This window comes from Eschrichtius robustus, chromosome X, assembly GCF_028021215.1.
Source record: "Eschrichtius robustus isolate mEscRob2 chromosome X, mEscRob2.pri, whole genome shotgun sequence".
NCBI classification, from domain to species: domain Eukaryota; kingdom Metazoa; phylum Chordata; class Mammalia; order Artiodactyla; family Eschrichtiidae; genus Eschrichtius; species Eschrichtius robustus.
In genome coordinates this window covers 80,183,173-80,198,060 of record NC_090845.1, presented here as the reverse complement: position 1 = coordinate 80,198,060, position 14,888 = coordinate 80,183,173, and the positions used below count along the sequence as shown (strand labels likewise).

Genomic DNA, 14,888 nt, shown 5'->3' with positions numbered 1-14,888 from the left:
CAATAATACCTTAATATAGCTGTTTTTTAAAAACTTTTAAAAAACAAAGTGGAGTATTGAAGTCTTTTATTGTTGTAGAGCTCTCTATTTCTTCCTTCAATTCTGTCAATGCTTGCTTCATACATTTAGGACCCGTGATGTTTGGTTCCTTCATCCTTTTTGTTAGAAAGCATGTGGTTTGGTTATTTCTGTAGATTGGAACTGATTTTAGTTTTGTTACAAATAGAAATCAATGTAAAAAGGAAAATGTATTGTTTATATAGATTTTATGTTGCAGTAAATGATTATGCATTCACTACATAAATTCAGTGAGGCATTTATCATGTGGAACCATATAAAAAGGTTCTTGTAAAACATAATTGATTCTATCTTTACCTCTGAATTTACAAAGAGTACAGCGACATTATTCAAAGGTATCTTTCTTTCACTGGCACTGTAAAAGTTGAAGAAAGTGTGTTTAACTCCAATAATTAACTCCTTATCCCAGGGACATCTGCTAAGCTTTATGGAAATGTAGAGACAGGGGAGCAATAAATTTCCCCACTCCTAGCCCCTAAAAATGGATAGCTATAATCCCAATCACTGCTCTACCAATAAGGTTTCTTAAAATATCTTATAAAATACAAGAGGTTTTCTTTCTTCTTTTCTACATGTCATGCATCAAATTCATCCAAAAAACTCATCAAGTTACCTAGGTATAAATAAAAGGAGGCAGAAATAAGCTTTACTTCATTCTATTTAAAATCAGTGCTTGCTTCGGCAGCACATATACTAAAATTGGAATGATACAGAGAAGATTAGCATGACCCCTGTGCAAGGATGACATGTAAATTTGTGAAGCGTTCCATATTTTTAAACGCTGGAGAAGGTGTGGAGAAAAGGGAACCCTCTTGCACTGTTGGTGGGTATGTAAATTGATACAGCCACTATGGAGAACAGTATGGAGGTTCCTTAAAAAACTAAAAATAGAACTATCATATGGCCCAGCAATCTCACTACTGGGCATATACCCTGATAAAACCATAATTCAAAAAGAGTCATGTACCACAATGTTCATTTCAGCTATATTTACAATAGCCAGGACATGGAAGCAACCTAAGTGTCCATCAACAGATGAATGGATAAAGAAGATGTGGCACATATATACAATGGAATATTACTCGGCCATAAAAAGAAATGAAGCTGAATTATTTGTAGTGAGGTAGATGGACCTAGAGTCTGTCATAAAGAGTGAAGTAAGTCAGAAAGAGAAAAACAAATACCGTATGCTAACACATATATATGAAATTTTAAAAAAATGGTTCTGAAGAACATAGGGGCAGGACAGGAATAAAGACGCAGACGTAGAGAATGGACTTGAGGACACGGGGAGTGGGAAGGGTAAGCTGGGACGAAGTGCGAGAGTGACATGGACATATATACACTACCAAATGTAAAATAGATAGCTAGTGGGAAGCAGCCACATAGCACAGGGAGATCAACTCGGTGCTTTGTGACCACCTGGAGGGGTGGGATAGGGAGGGTGGGAGGGAGACACAAGAGGGAGGAGATATGGGAATATATGTATATGTATAGCTGATTCACTTTGTTATAAAGCAAAAACTAACACAGCATTGTAAAGTAATTATACTCCAATAAAGATGTTAAAAATAAAATAAAATAAAAGTGTTATAAGGCTTCTCGTATTTAGTACCATATTGGTAGCATTAATAAAATATATAAATCTATATCAAGGTTGTACAGTTTGTTCCATATCCAATTCCTATTTCTGGAGTCAAAGAAGGATCAGTCCTATTGACAGCTTTTTATTGTTCTTAGATTTACTTGGTAAGTAGGACTCTTAAAATCTATATTTGCATTGGTGTTTTCACACTAGATAATTTAAAAACTCACTATGTGAAACATTCCTCTTTTCTTTTAAATTAATGGATATTAAAAGTTGCATGGAGATTGAGTCTACATATTCTTAGGAAAAAATGTTTCTAAAAATAATTTTAAATAACAGGGATTTAATTTTAGTTCTGTGACCTGTATTTAGTTTTGATAATTTTGTAACTTATCGTTCCTAAATGATAAGACTTGTAAGCCTTTTATATTTCAATAGCATAATTTGTAACAAATCTAAATTATTGAAGAATCACTGTGTTTTTAAAATCAGAATTGGCATATTTGCCCACAGAGCAGTGTTCAAAAAGGTCATCAGAAGATAAATATTCTCTGCTAGAATATCATATGAGAAAATGATATAGAAGAGTTTTAATTGAAGTCCTAAGATATTATACGAGGTATAATCAAACAGCAAGAAGAACTTGTTGATTGACTCAGACATTGATGAAATTATTATCCTGGTTCTAACCATAGAAAGAAGGAAAGGGAAGGCATTCAGGAAAGATTTAACTTTAACAGTAGAGACTGAAAAATCTTACAATACTTGCAACTTTAAGAATCAGTGTTTTTAATGATTTCTAAAATCTGGCAAGATTGAGAAATGCTCTCTTAGCAAAGTGAGCATTGCACTACAGAAAGAACATGAGGCTTTGAAGTCTGGCAGACATGGGTTTCAGTCCTAGATCTATTATTCAGTAGCTAGATGACTGGGAAAATTATTTGAACTCTCTAATCCTCAATGTCCATATCTTTAAAATAAGACACATTGCACAAGAAATCTGTGTGTGTGTATGTGTGAATATTAAATGGATGATTATACCAAAAATGTCTTAGCACATTTAAGAGTTTCAAGAAACACTAATCTCATTAACCCTATACTTTATTTTTAAAATATATATTAACGTTATTAATGATATCATAGTGTTTGTGCATTTTAATATAAAGAAATATCTTCATATTTTCCATCTGCTTTTTCAGAAGTGAAAATTTCATTGATCAGCTCATTCATCTATGTTCCAAGTAATGGGGACGTGAGTGAACAAGCTGCAGACCTTATCCTCAGGCAACAATTTGGTAACAATACAAACAATAAAATTTAAAAAAAAAATACAGTGTGAGAGGTGATATAATACACTGGAACGGGTTACAGAAACAGAGGAAGGAGAAACACAAAGAAAAAATCAGCAAAAAAGGGAGGAAGTAGGAATAGAAATTTAAAAAAATACTTTAATGATAAGTCATAATTGAGAGAAAAAAGAGAACAAAAAATTTTAGGGAGTTTATAGACATTTTATTTGCAGTATAATACTGCTTTCTAAGGGCATGGACATTGATCAGTAGGCTTATGTTATTGGAATACCCAGATGAAAGTGACATATGAAATAATTTGTTTGGATACATATAATGGAAAACACCTGAAAAATTATCTACTCAATAAATACGTGTGAAGCCCTTACAATGTAAATATCAAGTATTCCAATGATTTAATATCCTTTTATTTTTAATTCATGCAACTTTGTGTCATATAACACATAAAATATGTTTCCAGGTGAGAATTACAGCAGTATACAGAGATTTTTTTATTCTGTGAATAATTTTATTAAAAAACATTTAAATGCCATTACTTAAATTGTACCCTTGTAGGGTATTTTCACTTTTATTTTACTGATTATCCAGTTCCCCCTTTTCAGGCAAATCAATCTTATTCCTTTTTAATAAGAGTACAATTTCCAGCTAAGCTGGCTGAGAACTACTCTGTCTTCAAAATTAGTGTTGTCTTATTTTCCTTTTCAAGATCTTTTATGTCAATTGTCACCAAAAGTAGAACGTACTTTATTTTTAATTATTCTTTCATTCTACCCCTCCCTATGGTCCCTCAAAGTAAGCTTGGAACTTAGTTGAAAAACTCCACTTAAATTGGTTACATTTTCTCAGCAGCATCACATACTACAGAGAACCTCTTTTAGTCCACAAATGTTGAGGCAGCACAAGACATTAGCTGTCAAAGTAACTCTCCATAACCACCTGCTATTTTCATGCAAAACATGCCTCCCTGTTGAGACCACAAAAGTAAATGCATTTTTTAGGAAAAAAGTACTGGTTTAAGCAATGACAGAACTTTTCTTTCTTTTCTTCTCACAAATTACTAAATTTATCTTTATGTGACAAAGATAGCAGGGAATTCCAAAAGATGTATAATAATTAGTAAGAAAACATTTTTGCAAAAAAAATATTTTTAAAAAGTCTCAGCATTTATCACCAATAAAAAACTTGAAACAAAAATATAGTTGTTTAAAACAATAGTTATTTGTTTAGCATAATACCTTTTATGGAATAGGAAGAGTTTATACTAGATATGTTGAAGCTATTACTTTAATTACGTAGTATGGAAACCCTTTCATTACCACAATTTAAATATTAAGTTATTTTCATTATAATCTGGAAAAACCTGCATAATAGATTCTCACACTAGCTCAGGATATACTATTCAGTATGTCCTTAACACATGACTAGACAAACTATTGTTAATAAACATATTCATACTATTTTAAAGATGTTCCACTGCAATGAACTGAAACTTAAGAAGTTGATCTGAAATCATTGTCTCAACTAACTTGTTATATGTGAATTTTTAAAAACAAGACTACAATTAAAAACTGTTCTCTAATTTATTGTTGAAATGAGACTGTCCAGTCATAGTCTACTGCACATTCTCTCCAGAAGAATATTTCCATTAAACTAGTCAAATAGAAATCGAAGTTGTTATATGTGTTCATGTGTGTATGTGTAAGAGAGAGAAAGAGAAAAAGGGAGTGTTGGAGAGAAAGAGGGAGAGAGAGAGAGAAAGAGAGAGGGAGGAGAGTGAATAAGCAAAGGTTTTTATTCTTGTCATATATTAATAAAGTGAATGTGTGACTAAGTGTATATCTTACACCATGATATGTAAAAACTTATACATTCTCTATTTGCATAAATGCACGGAAGCAGCATGATACTTTGCACCCAAAAATTAAGAACTAGATAAGGAATCAATAAATTAGACTGCTGCTTTTTTAAGGCTTGGCATTGCAAAAATATTATTACCTCATTTTATAATAAAGAAAATATAAATCGTAACAGTTACTGCTGAAGAAATTTGTCTATAACTATTGTGAATAGTATAAAATAAATCCAACATCTTAAACTTCGTAGAATAGAAAGAACTACTTTTTATTTTCTGATGGCGATCTTATGTCCTCTCTAAGTGAGAAACAGCCAAAACAGTAGTGACAACAATATTCACTGTTAAATTAAGATAAGTGGAGTGCTGCCTAGGAACGAAACAGAAAAGACAGGAAAAGTATGCATTTTGAAACATTAAATAGATCTGCTCCCAGATAGATTAGCTTGTTATATCAGTTGTGTTAAATGGAATTATTTCAAATTATTCCTAACAAGATATTATACTTTCTGTTTCCAACGTATTTCAAATGAGATACCCAAAGTCTTTTACAAATATAAACACATTAAGGTTTTTGTGTCTCTGTTAAGTAATGACAAGATACAAGATACACTATTTCCTCAAGCATGTGGAATTTGGTCATATTTTCTTGACTTGCAAGACAAAATGCTAAACTCCTTTTCAGGAAAAAGAATCATGTATCCCTTCTTTGGTCTCTTATATTGGGATTCCTTTTAAGTATGTTCAATAATTTTCATCTAGTTTTTTCCTTATGATAAAAATTAATGACAAATGAAAAGTGTTTGAAAAAGTGCTATTAATATACTTTACCAGTTTTACCTTGTTTCTCTAAAGTAAAATGCATTCCAGTGATGCATAATCTCCACAGATTCCCTTTCCTATTTTGTGAACCTTTGAGAGACCATCTTAAATTTTGAGATAATTTTACCTTCAAAGAGCTGGAAGCAAATAATTATTTATAGAATCTTTATAGAGCAGCTACAGCAAATAATTTTATTTTCACTAGACAAATAGCAGTTCAACATATATTCTGTGTTACCTACCATTGGGGTTGGACCTACTGATCCATGTTCAGGTTGTGATTTATACAATAATGCTCTGTTAAATTATCTCTTGATCACGTGGCACTACCTTAATTTATTTCCCCAGTTTTTCTGCAGGAATTAAACATATTAAGTAAAAAAAAGTCACAGTCCTTATGTTACTCTTGAAGAAATTAGGAGCTTTATGTAGATAGCTTGAATATTTCTGACCTTAAGAACTTTATTTTACACACCGTGGCTTTTAAAAAATGTATTAAATAAATAAAGATAAAATAGAAAATCTTTCCAAAGAGAAAATCTGATTCAACAATGACAGAAGTGTGGGTTAGAAAATGTACTAGACGGGCTTTGTCTGGAGATCTATTTTTTCTTCTAAGCCTTAGGCAAGCCACTTAAACAGCCTCAGGTCTCAGGCTCCACGTGAGGACTTTGGATGTGATGATCTCTAATATTCCTCCAGTTTTAAAATTCAGTGATGATCAAACTGTGCATTTTTGTTCCAGTGATCATTAAATATAGTGTTACTTATTTTACCATTTAAAGCATGCCTTTAAAAAAAACAAAACAAAACAAAAAAAACATGAATTTGTACTTGAAAATTGGGCCAGGTATTTTCATTCCCACTGGGGACACCCGGCTTCCGGATGTGTAGTATAATGGAGCTTGCTCCTATAAATCTGGTTTTTGCTCAGGAAAAAGGGGAAACAATCTGCACTGCTATAGCAAAGAGCCCTTGTAACTTTCAGTAGGTACTTGTTTTTGGACAAATTATCTGTGGTTAGAGAAAGGCCACCACAAGACATGACAGTCCCTATCTCTCTTAGGGTCAGAGGTGTGAGAGATTTTAGGCAGCAAAGTGTGCAGAGCAGACAACGCCAAGGGTGACAGTGGGATGTAAAAGCAGTAAATATAACTTGGAAACCTAAACAGTTTGTACAAATATGTGTGGTGAATTAAGTAGGCTGAGAAGTGAGAATTACAAGCTTACTCAATGAAACTGGGAATGCAGAATATCAACCAATATTTTTGAATAGTTAAAAAGTGCAAAGTCCTGTGCTAAGCACAGTAGAAATACAATGATAAATCTGGCTTGATCCTGCCATCAAGATCCATGTCTACAATTAGGAGAGAGAACAAAAACATACAGAAATAATAACAAGGTAGAACAAGATTAATGCCGTAAAATGGAAAATAAATTGCTACAGTAGTTCAGGAGAAAAGAGATTTATTCTTGTTGGAAGGGTAAGGGAGGATTTCATGAAAGAGACAGCATTTAGCTGGGCCTTAAAAGAAAAATAAAATGCTGTGATTTGTGGGAGAGAGAGAATTGGAAAGGTGATGGGCATTCCAGACAGAGAAATGCGTATTAGGAAAGGAAGTAGACAGGATGTGCAGAACCTGTAATAAGTTGGGACTAAATCCAAAACTTTGACCAAATTGCAAAAACATGAGGTTAATGAAAATAGACTCCAGGTTTTCTGGCTTTGTGTTACAGAGCATAAAAGGAAGTTATGCTAGATAAGAAATAGGAAATATCGTTAAGTTCTCCACAACCTAGACACGTGTTTTTAAACTGAGTGGCTTTCTGGCAAGTCTTTCAAAATAATCTATCGTGGATACTCATAACTTTACCTCTTGGATGGGAACATACTAGAGAAAAGATGTGAGGCTAGAGTAGCTTCAGCAGCTAACAAAGGAGTTGAAGAGGCAAAAAAGTGGCAAATACAGACTGAGCTCCAGCTTCTCCCAAGTTCACCGATAGTAATTCTGACATTTTGCTTGGGCTATAAGCCACTACCTCCCCTGCACTACACTCAAGGGTTCTCATGGACCATGCTACTGAGTGTTGTTCTAATGGGGGCTCAGGAAGAATGTACCTTGGGGTAATAATAAAGTTATATCATAGATTGGCTTTTGCCTCTTGAGTTTTGTTTTTGTTTGTTCAAGTACAACTTTACTTCTAAATGATAAAGAAGTCTAAGATCTTGAGCAAGTATATTTATTGGTTTTGGTCTCATTCCATGGTAAGTAAAGCATGATTTGGGGTGGTGTTTGGAAAACAAGAGGAATAATTTTTACCCCATGTGAGATAGTCTCAAGAAGACAATTTAATCAACCCAAAGGACCCGTACAAGGGCAACCCAGAGAAGCTTTAACTTTTGTCAGAATACTTTAAGAGTAGGCTGATTAAGAGTCCCTGGTGATTTCCTTAACTACTTTGATACTAACCATAGTGGTTTTTAAAATATCTGTTATTCTTGAAATATAGCTGCTTTTTTCTTTGTATTTGTCTTTTAAATGAGCAATGACTGTACTTCTGTGAGAGAAAAACAAGTGATTCGCTTTAAATATTTAAAACACTCTACAGTATTTACACCAGAAACACACCAATATCAAATTGCATATTGATAAAATCTATAGGCAATATATGATATTACAGTGCCTTCTTGCAAGCTAGTAGAGTGGTTTCTGGTTGTACAGTCAGACAGACCTGAATTTGCATCCCAGTATGACCACTTAACATGTTAGGTAATTAAATTTTGTCGTTATCTCTTACCAGTCTTATTTCTCCTGTCTGAAAAATGGGAACAATTATTTATTTAATCTGTTTTTTGCAAGACTTAAGTGAGATAAAGTGCTAATTACCTGGCACAATACATGGCACACAGCAGGTATGCAATGAAAAAATTATATTCATATATAAGAATGAAGGCATTTAGAAGTGTCCTTGAGCAGCCAATCCAATACATATAATTAAAAGAAGGAACTACTTTATGCACGCATTATGATTTTGGGGTCCATGTGTTATTTTTATTATTCCAGGAAATACTCATGCACATAGAAATTTTTTTTTTTTTTTCTGGTAGAAACTACCCAAATGTAAACTCTACAACAGAAGACACAATAATTGTCTTCCTTGCTGTTGTATCATTGACTTCTGGAAGAGCATTGGATACACAATAGGACCTCAACTAATAATTATGCAATGAAAAAGAATTGATATCCATTTAGGGAAACCACCTAACCTAGACATATTAAATACATTTCAAACATGTGGTTCTTCATAAAACATTTCTTGTGAGTTAGCCTAAATTGTATTCTTGTGTATCAAAGTTTCCCTTCTCAAATGCTAAAGTTCACTTCAACCCCCAAAGGGAGACCCAATGGAAGCAAATTAGCAACACCGCAATGTTAAATTCAGACTGATTTTAGAATACATGTAAATGAAGATGCATTTTCACTACAATGCTATATGCAGAAAATATAAAATATATTCTTAAGAAGGGATGTGTATATGATTTTTCTATTTTAAATTCATGTTTATAAAACGTAAATCAAAGCTGTATTTTTGGTAGTAGTTCAGAGTGTTAAGATGATTACAATAGGGAAACATCTGTATTGAATTGTAATACTTCACTATATTTCTCAGTACATATTTACCCATATCCAAATTTTCATATATTAAATCTAGTGAGGAAGATCTATTTTCAAAGCACTAGCATTTTCTATTTTATGTCAGCACTTTATTTCACTGTGGTGTTTCTCACATATATGAACCTGATATTGCCTACATTAAAAATAAAATATTTTAATTTGATCCATGTAAATGTATAAAACACAATCAATGGAGTTTTCCTGTTAGTCTAAGATTATAGTTATATTCCAACACTTTTAATGGTTAAATTATTTCCCAAGTTTATATGTTTGTGTTATTAAAGGGAAGTATTCTAATGTCCTAAATTAGTTGGATAGACGACACATTTTAATGACAAAACTATGTTAGCTCTCATGTTGAAAAAACTTAAAAATCTGTACCTTCTCCTTTTATCTAACACATGGTTATTTTCCATCTCCTTTTGAATTCTGCAAGATTTAGAAACATGCTTTAATATTTATCAAAGTATGTTGAGAATTTTTATTAATTATTTATTAGATTATCAAAATGGGGCAGCATATCAATATAATTAATAATGTACTAGAAGAAGAAAACCATTTTCTCTGAAAATCCTTGTCCATATGTTTTGTGCTTGGGGATGTATTCCTTTATAAACATACAGTTAATCTTTTGCTTACTTCAACAAATTAAATGTTTAATGAAAATGTATTCCATGCTGAATCTCACAGTACCAGGTACATAGTGAGTATTTGTGGCAGATCAGATAGCTGCCCACCAAATATTTGTGTTCACTTTCCATAATAGTGAGAGTGTGGCTGGAAAATTGCGTATATGAATATATAACTAGTTCTCACAAAAAAAAATGAGTGGAAGTGATGTATGCTTCCACTTACAAATATGGTATATAAAACTCCCATGTATATTCTTCTCTCCTTCTAACTGGCTGGTATAAAAAGGAACAACATGATAACTTCTGGAGTCACATGATGACATGGTAGAGACAAGATGGGAGAAAACTGGAAACACTACTTGAAGTAGAGCTACCTAACCAGGGACACTTGTAATGGATAAATCTGTTTGTGTGTGTTTACAGTTGGAGTGAGGAGTGGGTTGGTATAAAACTAAATTCTTGTCTTCCATAATAGGAAGTCAATAAAAATAACAATAATTATGTAACAATAAAAACAATAATAACATTAGCTCCATTTATTAAACACTTATAATTCACTATTCTAAACGAGGTAGATACATTAAATAGTTGAATTTTTACTACTCTGTGATGTAAGAACTCTTGTCATCACCATTTTATGAATTTATGAATTTGGAAACTGTTCATGCCCAGAAGGTTTAAATAAATTGCCCAAGGTCACGTAGCTAAAACTGAAGGATTTAGATAGAAACCCATGCTGGCTAACTTAAGTCTGAGTTTTTAAACACTACCCATATCAAAGCTTTGTGTTGCCTCACATTGCAAAATCAAGAAATAATAGAAAAAATATTAAAGAATATATAAGAATAATGTAAAAGAAGTGAAAATGTTTGAGTCTGCAGAAAGGAGTTTCAGGACAGGGAGAGACTGAGCCAAATGACTGTGATTTCTCATTATAAGCTTGGTAAATTTTTTTTATTTCAACACTATGTAAATGTATCACTTTCAAAAATAAGAGAAAGGAGTATATTTCAAACTACAGCTTATGTATATTTATTATGTCACATGACTTCTCTATAGTGTCCAAAATCCCACTAAAACATGTGGTTAGAAAATGAGAACAAATAAATGCTTACATAATAGTGGTGAGAGTGGACACCTTTGTCTTTTTCCTGATCTTAGAGGAAATGCTGTCAGTCTGTTTCTGCCTTGTAAATAAGTTCACTTGTCTTGTTTTATTTTAGATTCCTCAAATAAGCGAATCATATGACATTTGTCTTTCTCTGACTGACTTACTTCACTTAATATGATAATCTCCAGGTCTATCCATGTTGCTGCAAATGGCATTATTTCATACATTCTTATGGCTGAGTAATATTCCATTGTGTATATGTACCATATCTTCTTTATCCATTCCTCTGTCAGTAGACATTTAGGTTGCTTCCATGTCCTGGCCATTAAATATAGTACTGCAATGAACATTGGGGTGCATGTATCATTTCAAATTATGGGTTTCTCTGGGTATATGCCCATGAATGGGATTGCTAGGTTAAATGGTAGTTCTATTTTTAGCTTTTTAAGGAAACTGCATACTGTTCTCCACAGTGGCTGTACCAATTTACATTCCCACCAACAGTGTAGGAGGATTCTCTTTTCTTCACATCCTCTCCAGCATTTATTGTTTGCAGATTTTTTGATGATGGCCATTTTGACTGGTGTGAGGTGATATCTCATTGTAGTTTTGACTTACATTTCTCTAATAATTAGCGACGCTGAACATCTTTTCCTGTGCATCTTGTCCATCTGTATGTCTTCTTTGGAGAAATGTCTATTTACATCTTCTGCCCATTTTTTTATTTGGTGGTTTGTTTTTTTGATATTCAGCTGTATGAGCTCTTTGTAAATTTTGCAGATTAATCCCTTCTTGGTCACAACATTTGCAAATATTTTCTCCCATTCTGTGGATTGTCTTTTTGTTTTATTTATGTTTTCCTTTGCTGTGCAAAAGCATTTGAGCTTAATTAGGTCCCATCTGTTTATATTTGTTATTATTTGCATTACTCTAGGAGACAGATCAAAAAAGATATTGCTGCAATTTATGTCAAATAATGTTCTGCCTGTTTTCCTTTAGGAATTTTAGAGTATCCGTTTTTACATTTAGGTCTTTAATCCATTTTGAGTTTATTTTTGTATATGGTGTTAAAGAATGTTCTAGTTTCATGTTTTTACATGTAACTGTCCAGTTTTCCCAGCACCATTTCTTGAAAAGACTGTCTTTTCTCCATTTTATAGTCTTGTCTCCTTTGTCATAGATCATTTGATCATAAGAGCGTGGGTTTATTTCTGGGCTTCCTATCCTGTTCCATTGATCTATATTTCTGTTTTTGTGCCAGTACCATACTGTTTTGATGACTTTAGCTTTGTAGTATGGTCTGAAGTCAGTGAGCCTGATTCCTCCAGCTCCGTCTTTCTTTCTCAAGATTATTTTGGCTATTCAGGGTCTTTTGTGTCTCCATACAGATTTTAAGAGTTTTTTGTTCTAGTTCCGTGAAAAATGCCATTGGTAATTTGATAGGGATTGCATTGAATCTGTAGACTGCCTTGGTCAGTATAGTCATTTTGACAATATGATTCTTCCAATCCAATAATACAGTATATCTTTCCATCTGTTTGTGTCATCTTCGATTTCTTTCATAGCATCTTATACTTTTGGAGTACAGGACTTTTGTCTCCTTAGGTATGTTTATTCCTAGGTATTTTATTCTTTTTGATGTAGTGGTAATGGAATTGTTTTTTTTTTTATTTCCCTTTCTGATCTTTCGCTGTTCATGTATAGAAATGCAACAGATTAGTGGGTATTTATTTTGTATGCTGCAACTTTACTGAATTCATTTTTGAGCTCTAGTAGTATTCTGGTAGAATCTTTATGGTTTCCTATGTATAATATCATGCCATCTGCAAATAGTGACAGTTTTACTTCTTCTTTTCCAAGTTGGATTCCCTTTATTTTATTTTATTTTTTTCTTCTCTGATTGCTGCGGCTAGGACCTCCAAAACTATGTTGAATAAAAGTGGAGAGTGGACATTCTCATCTTGTTCCTTATCTTAGAGGAAATGCTTTCAGCTTTTCACCATTGAGTATGATATTATCTATAGTTTTGTCATTCATGGCCTTTATTATGCTGAGGTATGTTCCCTCTATGCTCATTTTCTGGAGAGCCTTTCTCATAAATGGGTATTGAATTTTGTCAAAAGGTTTTTCTGCATCTACTGAGATGATCATATGGGTTTTATTCTTTAATTTGTTGATGTGGTGTATCACACTGATGGATTTTTGGATATTGAAGAATCCTTGCATCCCTGGTATAAATTCCACTTGATCATGGGCTATTATCCGTTTAATGTATTGTTGTATTTGGTATGCTAGTAATTTGTTGAGGATTTTTGAGTCTATGTTCATCACTGATATTGGCCTGTAATTTTCTTTTGTTGTGAGCTCTTTGTCTGGTTTTGGTATTAGCGTGATGGTGGCCTCATAGAATGAGTTTAACAGTGTTCCTTCCTCTGCAAATTTTTGGAGGTGTTTCAGAAGGAGAGATGTTAACTCTTCTCTAAGTGTTGGATTGAATTTGCCCGTGAAGCCAACTGGTCCTGGACTTTTTTTTGTTGGGAGTTTTTGTTTTGTTAACATCTTTATTGGAGTATAATTGCTTTACAATGGTGTCTTAGTTTCTGCTTTATAAGAAAGTGAATCAGCTATATATATACATACATCCCCATATCTCCTCCCTCTTGTGTCTCCCTCTCGCCCTCCTTATCCCACCCCTCTAGGTGGTCACAAAGCACCAAGCTGATCTCCCTGTGCTATGAGACTGCTTCCTACTAACTATGTATTTTACATTTATAGGGAGTTTTTTAATAAAAGTTTCAATATCAGTGCTTGTGATTGGTCTGTTCTATTTTCTATTTATTCCTGATTCAGTCTTGGGAGATTGTACCTTTCTAAGAATTTGTCTATTTCTTCTAGGTTGTCCATTTTATTGGCAAGTGGTTGCTTGCAGTAGTCTCTTATGCTCCTTTGTATTTCTGTGGTGTCCATTGTAATGTCTCCTTTTTCATTTCTAATTTTATTGTTTTGAGTCCTCTCCTTCTTTTTCTTGATGAGTCTGGCTAAAGGTTTATCAATTTTGTTTATCTTTTCAAAGAACCAGCTTTTAGTTTCATTGATCTTTGTTATCATTTTCTTTGTCACTATTTCATTATTTCTGCTCTGATTTTTATGATTTCTTTCCTTCTACTAACTTTAGGTTTTGTTTGTTCTTCCTCCTCTAGTTGCTTTAGGTGTAAGTTTAGGTTGTTTATTGAGGTTTTTCTTGTTTCCTGAGGTAAGATTTTATTGCTATAAACTTCCCTCTTAGACCTGTTTTTGCTGTGTCCCATAGGTTATGGATTATTGTGCTTATTTTTCATTTGTCTCTAGATATTTTTTGATTTCCTCTTTGATTTCTTCAGTGATCCATCAGTTGTTTAGGAGCATATTGTTTAGCCTTCACATGTTTGTGTTTTTTATAGTTTTTTTTGTCTTGTATTTTTTTTTAATCTCATAGCATTGTGGTTTCAAAAGATACTTGATATGATTTCAATTTTTCTGAAATTTACCAAGGCTCGCTTTGTGGCCCAGCATGTGGTCAATGCTGGAGAATGTTCCATGTGCACTTGAGAAAATGTGTATTCTGCTGCTTTTGGATGGAATGCTCTATAAAATGTCAATTAAGTCGATGGGGTCTAATGTGTCATTTAAGACCTGTGTTTCCTTTTTGATTTTCTATCTGGATGATATGTCCATTAATACAAGTGGGGTGTTAAAGTCCCCCACTGTTACTGTGTTACTGTTGATTTCTCCTTTGATGGCTGTTAGCATTTGCCTCATATATTTTGGTGCTCCTATGT

The 14,888-nt window shown here is 33.1% G+C and overlaps 1 non-coding gene across 1 annotated transcript; it reads left to right on the top strand.

Annotated features, from left to right (window-relative positions):
* Positions 1-747: 747 nt before the first annotated feature.
* LOC137757556 (U6 spliceosomal RNA) lies at positions 748-854 on the top strand. The gene has a single exon (XR_011072396.1). It is a non-coding gene; the product is annotated as a U6 spliceosomal RNA (small nuclear RNA).
* The last annotated feature ends 14,034 nt before the right edge of the window (positions 855-14,888 follow it).